Raw genomic sequence first — 12,456 nt, 5'->3', positions numbered from 1 at the left:
CTCGTGGGAGAGATGCTGCTCCGGCTCTCTGAGAAGCAGATCCCCAGGTGCTCGCTCATCAAAGCTGGTGAAGTGGCGAAAGACAGCACGTGGAAGAACGTGTACTGGTGGACGATACCTCCCGGGAATAAAAGGGCGAGTCCTCGGAGGTAGGGTCATGGGATCGAAGTCATCTCCGGCACCTGAAAAGCCTCCACCGTGGGAAGAATTGCCCGCCATGTTCAAGAATCTGCAAAAGGGGAGCAAAAATGAGCAAAATAAGCAAAATTGGAAAAAGTCAACAAAAGTCAACTCTCAGGAAATAAAAAGTCAATAAAAGTCAACTCCCGAGAAAATATTCTAAATATTAAGATGAACTTACCTCAAGTGGTGAAAATGCAAAGAGAAGCTCCGAAGCCGGAATTTAATCGCTCCAAAGTGTTTAAAACTAAGTGTTTTTACGAAAACAATTTGCGCGAGGCGTTGGAAAACGCGCGTAAAACTCAAAATTGGAGAGAAAAGTGTTGAAAGAGGCAAGAAATGAAGTGAGGTTCGGCTGCCATTTATAGGCCTCAAGCCTTGGGTGAAAAGGAATGCAAAAAGGAGGGGAAAAGACCAAAATGCCCCCGGGAAAAGGGCATGGCCGGCCGGCCTCTAATAATAGCTGGCCAACCATCTGCTTTTTGCAGAAATGGCCGGCCAGCCATTAGCTTTTGTAGAAACCGGTTGGACACCCCCCCTTGGGAAGATAAGTGGCCGGCCATGCTCACCACATGCTCACCTAGCTCTCTGCAAATTTTGAGGAAGATCGGAGTTCCCGGGACCTGAAAAAGTTCAAGAAAAGTACACTTCCGTTCGCGAAATTGCTCCGTCAGGACTTCGGTTTCAAGTTCTGACATGTCTCTCAACATCATTCATTGAAATCAAAGTGTATCCCTTTTGAATGAGTTGTAACCTTTCAAAGAAGCAGATCGGAGGCCGCGATCGAGTCACCTTCGCCGAAACACGCACTTCCGTACTCGTTGTTTCACGACGAATGAACACCCTGATTCATGCTCGTTTTGTACTTTCATGCACATATCTTGCATTCTCATGGGCATACTCACATTGTCATGTACATTTCTTGTTATTTGTATACCTCTGTGTTGGAGTATGCGTTGTCGCGCATGTTCCACTCTTGCATTGCGATGCATACACTCACCGACGCCGCGTGTGTCGAAACTTTCGGAATCGCGTTAAATATTTGTTGTTAGCATATTGTACTTGTTGCAATTTCTCTCTTTTGCAGGCACGATATTGTATGTACGGTTCAATTGAGGCTGGCGCAACTAGACGAATCGCGCAGGTATCGTATCTTCTCCGTGTGAGACATGGCGGAGATTGAATAATCCTCCGCATTCTTAACTGCATGAAATGTAGTTGTTGCTTTGCATTTTTGCTTAAAACTGTTGCATCTATTTGCGAATACTTGCTTCATTACAGCTTGCTGCATTTGCATAATCATTGGGTTACCTTCGGCTTCTTGCATATCATTTGCATTTTGCCCCCTGCCTGCGGGCATGCCCGCGGGCACATCTCTGTCTATCTTGTATGTTTGTCTGAGTCTTCGGCCTTGTCAAAAATAGGTCGTCTCGGGGCTTTGACATTCACTCCCGTCACTTGTGACTTCCGAGTTCTGTCAAAGAGGGGCAACTGTAGACACCCCATTTTTGACCGACCTTAAGACTCAGACGTCACCGATTGAGCGCTTGGTGATGTTGCATAATGTGCTCGTTCAGAAGTTTCAGAGTCGCGGCCGTAAGCCCTGCCTCCGGACTTCCGAACCCTTTTCTGTGCCTTGTCTCGGTTTGCGAACCAGACTCGGTTTTTCTCTATTTCTTTTCCTGAAGGGAGGGAGAGGTCTCGTAGACCATCTCTCAATGTCCGTAGGCTACATTTGGTGGCCGTAGGCCATTTTGCCCATTTCGGAGTCCGGTTCCCGGTTTTCGGAGCCGTCAGGCCGTGTGCCTCGGTTCGGGACCGCTTAACCATCTCCTTTTGCTTTGATTTTTGGCATACATCTTATTTCATCCATTTTGAGGGACACTGGGGGCTGAGAAACCCACTTCGAGGTCGAATACCATTTTCGGTGCTTAACGGCCCATTTCCGGGACCCCGAACTGCGTGTTTTGACTCCGGAACATTCGTTTTGCAACGGTTTTCGCTCATTTTTGGCAGGTACCTCTGTTTTATCACAGGGAAGGTCACTGAAGGGTGGGAGGCCAGCAATTGTTGCAGCAACCAGTTATCTCTCCTCCGGAGCCTCCCGGCGCCCGTTTTTGCAACTTCCGGGCTAATGTTGAATACCTTAGGGGTAGTGTTGCCAACTTTCAACCACATATCTGTGATCTACACATCTGGGAGGCCACTAAAAGTTCATGGCCGGCCATTAAGGTCACCTGACCCTTTTGACCCCTTTCTTCCGGGCTAATGTTGAACCCCTTGGACCTTTTTTCTTGAACTTTGAACCACATATCTGTGATGTACACACCTGAGAGGCCCCTAAAAGTTCATGGCCGGCCAGTAAGTCAACTTGACCCTTTTGACCCCCTCTTTCCGAGCCATTGTTGAACCCCTTGGGCCCACTTTCTTGGAACTTCAATTACATGGTTGTGTTGTACACACATAGGGCTACCTCCCCAATATCTGGCCGGCCAGAAAAGCTTGTTGACCCTTTTGACCCCTAGCCGGCCGGCTAGGGGGTGTGGCCGGCCGGCCACCTCCAGCCAAAGTGAGAGGCCGGCCGTGTTCTCCTCACTGTAGCCTTTCCAGCTGTGGGGCAATATCCCCCAGATATTTTCTGTATCCGGGGGATATTTTGGGAGAGAGTTTTGCTCTCCAATTCACCCCCCTTTTACACCCCTTTCTTGACCTTATAACCAGCTGAGGGTCTTCTTCTTGGGGGTTAGAAAAATTCCTCTCCAAGCACAAACCCTAAACTCCACTGTCATCCTTCTCAATTCTCCAAAAAACCCTAACTTCTTAACTTTCATTCCTTCTACACCACCAAGCTCTACCACCACCATCTCATTTCCAGCAGCAAGGAGGGATTCTTGAAGGCTAAGGGAGCTCCAAATCAACCCAAGAAGCAACAAAAGTTTGGATCTTCAAGGGTAAGTTACACTTTGATCCTTTTGACCCTTTTCCTTGATCTATTTCTAAGCCTCATTTCTTTTTGGTTTCAAGCTTCGGCCCTAACAGAAAAGGGCCATATTTTGAGCTCATCTTCACTTCTCATTAAGGGCTCAACCCTGTTTGAGCCCTCCATAATACACTTGCTTCATTGACCATCTTGTATGTCATAGTTTTGCATGCTATTTTTGACCCATAAGCAATTTATTTTCGAGCATGTTGTAAACTGATATGAGGCATATTTTGAGCCCCTCTTCAACATTGGAGAAGGGCTCAACATTGTTTGGTATTTCCATATGTCACTTGTAGTTATATCCCCTATTTGGCCCCCATTTTTGCATAAATTAGTAGCCCTCTTTGCTTCTGTTTTTGGACCTTGGTCCGAACTGAAAATAGTCTTATTTTGGCCTATACTTCATGTTTCATTCACATTTTTTTTCTGTTTGGTAATTATTTTATATACTTCATGTTATAGCACCTTTTGGGCCTTGTTTTGCATCCCATTTTTAGCATATTTGTATACTGATTTTGAGGCTGCCATATACTGTAAATGTTCATATTTTTGGTCCATCTTCAGTGTTGTAGAAGGAAATTTTTCAGTTTGGGTTTAGCTTATACCACTTGCTTCATTACCCCTATCTTGGCCCCTATTCTTGTATGCTTTTTTTTGCCATGCTTATACTTGCTGTTTGGCCATGTCTATAACTGGAAAAGTGGTTATCTTGGGGCTGTCTAGCTTCTGTCTTCGCATTGCATGTCCATGTTGTGCATATTTAGCATGGCTATAGGCCATTTCGGGTGCCTAATGTTGCATTTCGGGACATTTCCTTGCATTTCATATCATTTCGCTTCATTTCGGGACTGTTTTCCCCATATTTTGTTGCTGAAATTCCATTAGCATACTTGCATATCATTTTTGCCATGTTGCATTGCATTTCGTCACCGCCTCGGTTTGCGTGCCCGTGTGCACGCATTTCGAGGCACTCCATTTTTATCCGACGGCATCCGATGTGAGTGTGGCTGAGGCTCACTCATGTTGGTATAAGCCCATTTGTCATTTCCATGTCATTTTAACACCGCCTCGGTTTGCGTGCCCGTGTGCACGCATTTCGAGGCACTCCATTTTTATCCGACGGCATCCGATGTGAGTGTGGCTGAGGCTCACTCATGTTGGTATAAGCCCATTTGTCATTTCCATGTCATTTTAGCACCGCCTCGGTTTGCGTGCCCGTGTGCACGCATTTCGAGGCACTCCATTTTTATCCGACGACATCCGATGTGAGTGTGGCTGAGGCTCACTCATGTTGGTATAAGCCCATTTGTCATTTCCATGTCATTTTAGCACCGCCTCGGTTTGCGTGCCCGTGTGCACGCATTTTGAGGCACTCCATTTTTATCCGACGGCATCCGATGTGAGTGTGGCTGAGGCTCACTCATGTTGGTATAAGCCCATTTGTCATTTCCATGTCATTTTAGCATCGCCTCGGTTTGCGTGCCCGTGTGCACGTACTTCGAGGCATCTCATTTTCATTGTATCTGTCATCGCCTCGGTTTGCGTGCCCGTGCGCACGTACTTCGAGGTATCTCATTTTCATTGTATCTGTCATCGCCTCGGTTTGCGTGCCCGTGTGCACGTACTTCGAGGCATCTCATTTTCATTGCATTCCGTCATTTTCTCGGTTTGCGTGCCCGAGTGCACGTATTTCGAGGCATATCATTCCATAACATTGTGTATGCTAAGATTGTATATTAGTTGCATTTCATGCATATCATGCATGTTGCATCATGTCCGGAATAGGAGTTAGCCCGGGCACGGGAAACGAGGTACATTTCGTACTCCGAGTGACGGAATGTGTCTCAATTCCCCAGTCACCGACACTCCGGATTATCCATGATGGAGTTAGGTTTTAGCTGTAGTTTCATGTGCATTCATCCTATATTGAGTTGTGCATTTTGACTCCTCGGCCATCATGCCTCGGTATGCGTGATTGGTGGTACGAGGATCGAGATATGCATATATTTGTGCAAATACATTGCTATGCCCCTTTCCTGCTCTCTGTTGCAGTAAAATCAGGAATCAGCAACTTTCCGGGACTTGGCACGCTTTTCAAGAATAACAGGTGTAAACAGAGGCTAATTGGGGCCTTCCGGTGGATTTCCGCGCCAGACAGTCCGGACATGCATCATCCACCAGAAGCAAGGCAGTCCCTGGCTTGCACGCCAGTTTATTTGCTTTCTAGTTAATTCATTAATTAATTAGGATTCTGTAATATTTTGGACTGTAACATTCTTTTATTCGGGACTGTAATATCTGGACTGCATTATTTATTCGGACCCTCCGAGTGAGGGCATAACTGTAATAAGTGTGCGCGAGTGTGATGTATGTCTTCCAACCCCACGTCTTTCTCCCTTTTATTTATCCGCTTTTGATGGTTAGATTAGGGCATGTTTAAATTAGCATACAGTATGACAGCATGTTTGCATTCATTCATCTGTATCGCATGCACCGGGCTCGGCGCATCATACTAACTGCATCGTACTTTCAATTCCAAATTGAATACATGATAGTTGTAGCATTTCATGTACCATCTTAGAATAGCCGAGCCTGTTATAGTTGCATTTTGCATGTGTTGCATTAGGCATTTCTGTATACTTAGGGTCATGCATGATTTCTAATACAGTTTTTGTTTTGGCTTGGAGTACTCGGTAAGTTCTATGCTTTAGCATCCTTGCATGCGTGTGAGTGAATGCCATGAATAGCATGCTTACCATGAGGCTATGTGCTTATGTGATATAACTGCCTGAGTGCCTGTGGGTGAAGGTTAGGTTATCTGAATTGGAATAGATCATCAAATGTTTCAAGCCTACCTGCGGGTAGCAAAACCTCTTTCAAAAACAAGCATGAAATGTTTTGTTCCAATTCGGACGACCCAGTCTATATTTATATGCTGCGAGCATCACATAGTAACCTAGGCTAATAACCGGAATAAGAACTCACAATGTTTTCAAAAATTGATATCATGGTTAGTAGAGGCCGGTCTATGACCGGGCGAGCGGGGGTGCTCACGAAGTGACCTTCCCCAATCGTACCCAAGTTCCCGAGCCGAGGCAACTTTGCTGATGACAGACACGTGGCCTTTTGGCACCGAGTCAGGGTTTCCTAAATTTCCCAAAATAAAATATTTAGGTGGCGACTCTGTATCTGGCAAAGCAGTCCATGTTTGGCACTTCTTTCAAAAATCAGTTTTCCTAAAACGATTTGCCGGATTTGGACTCTTTGGTTCAGATTTAGAACCGTGACTGCGAAAGTCGAGTCCGAGCTGTAGCGAGGTCCCCCCGCGGGCTTGTTACAGCAACCCACACTGATTGAAAGTTGAACACGCAACCCAAACTTTAATTTCCTGAACACGCAGCCCAGATTGATAGTGAACACGCAGCCCGCACTAGTTGAAAGTTGAACACGCAGCCCAAACTAATTTCCTGAACACGCAGCCCAGATTGATAGTGAACACGCGGCCCACACTGATTGAAAGTTGAACACGTAGCCCAAACTAATTTCCTGAACACGCAGCCCAGATTGATAGTGAACACGCAGCCCACACTAATTGAAAGTTGAACACGCAGCTCAAACTAATTTCCTGAACACGCAGCCCAGATTAATAGTGAACACGCAGCCCACACTGATTGAAAGTTGAACACGCAGCCCAAATTTTAATTTCCTGAACACGCAGCCCAGATTGATAGTGAACACGCAGCCCAAACTTTAATTTCCTGAACACGCAGCCCAGATTGATAGTGAACACACAGCCCACACTAATTGAAAGTTGAACACGCAGCCCAAACTTTAATTTCCTGAACACGCAGCCCAGATTGATAGTGAACACGCTGCCCACACTGATTGAAAGTTGAACACGCAGCCCAAACTAATTTCCTGAACACGCAGCCCAGATTGATAGTGAACACGCAGCCCACACTGATTGAAAGTTGAACACGCAGCCCAAATTTTAATTTCCTGAACACGCAGCTGTAGACGTCCCCCGAACGCCCCGGGAGGGTTAGCTCCCGTTCTGTTCATTTGGGGTCACTACAGCTCGGACTCTTGAATGTCTCGGTTCCTAATCTGAACCAAAGAGTCCAAATCCGGCAAATCATTTTGAGAAACTGATTTTTGAAAAAGTAGTGCCAAACATGGACTGCTTTGCCAGATACAGAGTCGCCACCTAAATATTTTATTTTGGGAAGTTTAGGAAACCCTGACTCGGTGCCAAAAGGCCACGTGTCCGTTATCACCAAAGTTGCCTCGGCTCGGGAACTTGGGTACGATTGGGGAAGGTCACTTCGTGAGCACCCCCGCTCGCCCGGTCATAGACCGGCCTCTACTAACCATGATATCAATTTTTGAAAACATTGTGAGTTCTTATTCCGGTTATTAGCCTAGGTTACTATGTGATGCTCACAGCATATAAGTATAGACCGGGTCGCCCTGATTGGAACAAAACATTTCATGCTTGTTTTTTAAAATGGTTTGCTACCCGCAGGTAGGCTTGAAACATTTGATGATTTATTCCAATTCAGATAACCCAACCTTCACCCACAGGCATTCAGGCAGTTATATCACATAAGCACATAGCCTCATGGTAAGCATGCTATTCATGGCAACACTCACACGCATGCAAGGATGCTAAAGCATAAAACTCACCGAGTACTCCAAGCCAAAATAGAAACCACATTAGAAATCATGCATGATCCTAAGTATACAAAAATGCTTAGTTCAACACATGCAAAATGCAACTATAACAGGCTCGGCTATTCTAAACATGGCGTATGAAATGCTACAACTATCATGTATTCAACTTTAATTGAAAATACAATGCAGTTAGTATGATGCGCCGAGCCCGGTGCATGCAATACAGATAAATGATGCAAACATGCTGTCATACTGTATGCTAATTTAAACATGCCCTAATCTAACCATCAAAAGCGGATAAATAAAAGGGAGAAAGACGTGGGGTTGGAAGACATACAACACACACACGCACACTTATTACAGTTATGCCCTCGCGCAGAGGGTCCGAATAAATATACAGTCCAAATATTACAGTCCCAAATAAAAGAATATTACAGTCCAAAATATTACAAAATTCTAATTAATTAAAGAATTAACTAAGAAAGCAAATAAAACTGGTGTGCAGGCCAGGGACTGCCTTGCTTCTGATGGATGATGCATGTCCGGACTGTCTTGCGCAGAAATCCACCGGAATGCCCCAATTAGCCTCTGTTTACACCTGTTCTTGAAATGCATGCCAAGCCCCAAAAAGTTGCTGATTCCTGATTTTGCTGCAACAGAGAGCAGAAAAGGGGCATAGCAATGTATTTGTACAGATATATGCATGTCTCGATCCTCGTGCCACCACTCACGCATACCGAGGCATGATGGCCGAGGAGTCGAAATGCACAACTCAATATAGGATGAATGCACATGAAACTACAGCTAAAACCTAACTCCATCATGGATAATCCGGAGTGTCGGTGATTGGGGAATTGAGACACATTCCGTCACTCGGAGTACGAAATGCACCTCGTTTCCCGTGCCCGGGCTAACTCTTATTCCGGACATGATGCAATATGCATGATATGCGTGAAATGCAACTAAGATACAATCCTAACATATACAATGCTATGGAAATAAAATGCCTCGAAATGCATGCACACAGGCACGCAAACCCAGATGCCTCGAAATGCGTGCACACAGGCACGCAAATCGAGATGATACATGAATGCAATGAAAATGAGATGCCTCGAAATACGTGCACACGGGCATGCAAACCGAGGCAATGGTAAATGCAATGAAAATGAGATGCCTCGAAATGCGTGCACACGGGCACGCAAACCGAGGCAATGGTAAAATGCTATGAAAATAAGTAAAATGGCATGGAAAACATAACATGGACTTATACTAACATGAGGGAACCTCAGCCACACTCATATAAGAAGCCGGTTGATGAAAATGAAGTGCCTCGAAATGCGTGCACACGGGCACGCAAACCGAGGCGATGGCAAAATGCAATGAAATGACATGGAAATGACAAATGGGCTTATACCAACATGAGTGAGCCTCAGCCACACTCGCATAGGATGCCATCGAATAAAAATGAAGTGCCTCGAAATACGCGCACATGGGCACGCAAACCGAGGCGGTGGCAAAATGTGATGAAATGATATGAAAACATGATATGGGCTTATACCAACATGAGTGAGCCTCAGCCACACCCACATAGGATGCCGGTAGATAAAAATGAGGTGCCTCGAAATGTGTGCACACGGGCACGCAAACCGAGGCGATGGCAGAATGCAATGAAATGACACGGAAATGACAAATGGGCTTATACCAACATGAGTGAGCCTCAGCCACACCCACATAGGATGCCGGTAGATAAAAATGAGGTGCCTCGAAATGTGTGCACACGGGCACGCAAACCGAGGCGATGGCAGAATGCAATGAAATGACATGGAAATGACAAATGGGCTTATACCAACATGAGTGAGCCTCAGCCACACTCACATAGGATGTCGTCGGATAAAAATGAAGTGCCTTGAAATGCGCGCACACGGGTACGCAAACCGAGGCGATGGCAGAATGCAATGAAATGACATGGAAATGACAAATGGGCTTATACCAACATGAGTGAGCCTCAGCCACACTCACATAGGATGCCGTCGGATAAAAATGAAGTGCCTCGAAATGCGCGCACACGGGCACGCAAACCGAGGAGGTGGCAAAATGTGATGAAATGATATGAAAACATGATATGGGCTTATACCAACATGAGTGAGCCTCAGCCACACCCACATAGGATGCCGGTAGATAAAAATGAGGTGCCTCGAAATGCGTGCACACGGGCACGCAAACCGAGGCGATGGCGGAATGCAATGAAATGACATGGAAATGACAAATGGGCTTATACCAACATGAGTGAGCCTCAGCCACACTCACATAGGATGCCGTCGGATAAAAATGAAGTGCCTCGAAATGCGCGCACACGGGCACGCAAACCGAGGCGATGGCAGAATGCAATGAAATGACATGGAAATGACAAATGGGCTTATACCAACATGAGTGAGCCTCAGCCACACTCACATAGGATGCCGTCAGATAAAAATGAAGTGCCTCGAAATGCGCGCACACGGGCACGCAAACTGAGGCGATGGCGGAATGCAATGAAATGACATGGAAATGAATGGCAATCATTCTAACAGAATTTCAGCAAAAAAATATGGGGGAAAACAGTCCCGAAATGAAGTGAAATGATACCAAATGCAAGGAATTGTCCCGAAATGCAACATTAGGCACCCGAAATGGCCTATAGCTATGCCAAACATACACAATATGGACATGCAATGCAAAGACAGAAGCTAGACAGTCCCAAAAAAGGCACTTTCACAGTTATAAACATGGCCAAACAGCAAGCATAGGTACGGCAAAAATGGCATGCAAGAATAGGGGCCAAAAGAGGGGTAATGAAGCAAGTGATATAAGAAAAACCCAAACTGAAAAATTTCCTTCTACAACACTGAAGAGGGACCAAAAATATGAATATTTACAGTTTATGGAAGCCTTAAAATCAGTATACAAACATGCTAAAAGTGTGATGCAAAATTAGGCTCAAAAGTGGCTACAACATGAAGTATACAAAATAATCACCAAACAGCCAAAGACCCTTAATAAAACATGTAGAATGGACCAAAATAAGCACTTTTCCAGAACTGTAAAATGGCCAAAAACAAAAGCATGGTAGGCTAACTAAACATGCAAGAATGGGGAATAAAAGAGGGATATAACATGAAGTGACCTATGGAGGTCTCAAACCATGAAATGACCTAAATGAAAAATGAAGAATGGACCAAAATAAGGACTTTTTCAGAACTGTAAAATGGCCAAAAACAAAAGAATGGTAGGCTGCCATTGCATGCAAAAATGGGGAAGAAAAGAGGAGTATAAAGGTAGGTACAACATGGAAGTCCCAAATGGTATTGAGCCCTTCTTCAATGTTGAAGAGGGGCTCAAAATAAGCCTAATATCAGTTTACAACATGCTCAAAAATAAATTTCTCATGGGCCAAAAATAGCATGCAAGATTGTGACATATAAGAGGATCAATGAAGCAAGTGTATCATGGAGGGCTCAAACAGGGTTGAGCCCTTAATGAAAAGTGAAGATGAGCTCAAAAGAGGGTCCTTTTCAGTTAGGGCCGGAGCTTGAAACAAAAAGCAAGTGGGGCTTAGAAATAGATCAAGAAAAAGGGTCAAAAGGGTAAAAGTATTACTTACCCTTGAAGACTCAAACTTTTGTTGCTTCTTGGATGAATTTGCAGCTTCTTTAGCCTTTGAGAAACCTTCCTTGTTGCTGGAAATGAGGTGGTGGTGGTAGAGCTTGGTGGTGTAGAAGGAATGATGGTTAGGGACTTGGGTTTTTCAAGGAATTGAGAAGGATGAAGATGGAGTTGTGTATGGAGGCTTGAAGGAGAGTTTTTCTAACCCCAACAAAGGAGGCCACCAGCTGGTTATAAGGGTTCAAAAGGGGGTGTAAAGGTGGGGGAAAAGGAGAGCAAAATTTCCCTACAAAATATCCCCCGGGTAAAGATCTTTTCGGGGGGATATTGCCCCACAGCTGTAAAGTGCACAGTGCAAGGAACACGGCCGGCCTAGTACTTTTGTTGCAGGTGGCCGGCCGGCCACACCCCCTAGCCAGCCGGCCAAGTGAAAAATTGGCCTGAACAATTAGTGGCCGGCCATGACTTTTTTGGGTTCTCCAAGGTGTGTAGATCACAGGTATGTGGTTGAAAAGTTGGCAACACTAACCCTAGGGTGTTCAACATTAGCCTCAAAGAGGAGGGGCAAAAATGGAAAGAACAATTAGTGGCCGGCCATGACTTTTTTGGGTTCTCCAAGGTGTGTAGATCACAGGTATGTGGTTGAAAGTTGGCAACACTAACCCTAGGGTGTTCAACATTAGCCCGGAAGTTGGAAAAACGGGCGCCGGGAGGCTCCGGAGGAGAGATAACTGGTTGCTGCAACAATTACTAGCCTTCCACCCTTCCATGACCTTCCTAGTGATGAAACAGAGGTACCTGCCAAAAATGAGCAAAAACCGATGCAAAACGAATGTTCGGGGGCCAAAACACGCAATTCGGGATCCCGAAAATGGGCTGTTAAGCACCGAAAATGGCGTTCAGCCACGAAGTGGGTTTCCAGGCCCCCAGTGTCCCTCAAAAGGGAGCAAATAGGAAGTATGCCAAAAACCGGAGCA

This window comes from Camellia sinensis, chromosome 6 (assembly GCF_055761805.1).
Source record: "Camellia sinensis isolate YWXY chromosome 6, ASM5576180v1, whole genome shotgun sequence".
NCBI lineage: Eukaryota > Viridiplantae > Streptophyta > Magnoliopsida > Ericales > Theaceae > Camellia > Camellia sinensis.
This window is presented reverse-complemented; position numbering follows the sequence as displayed.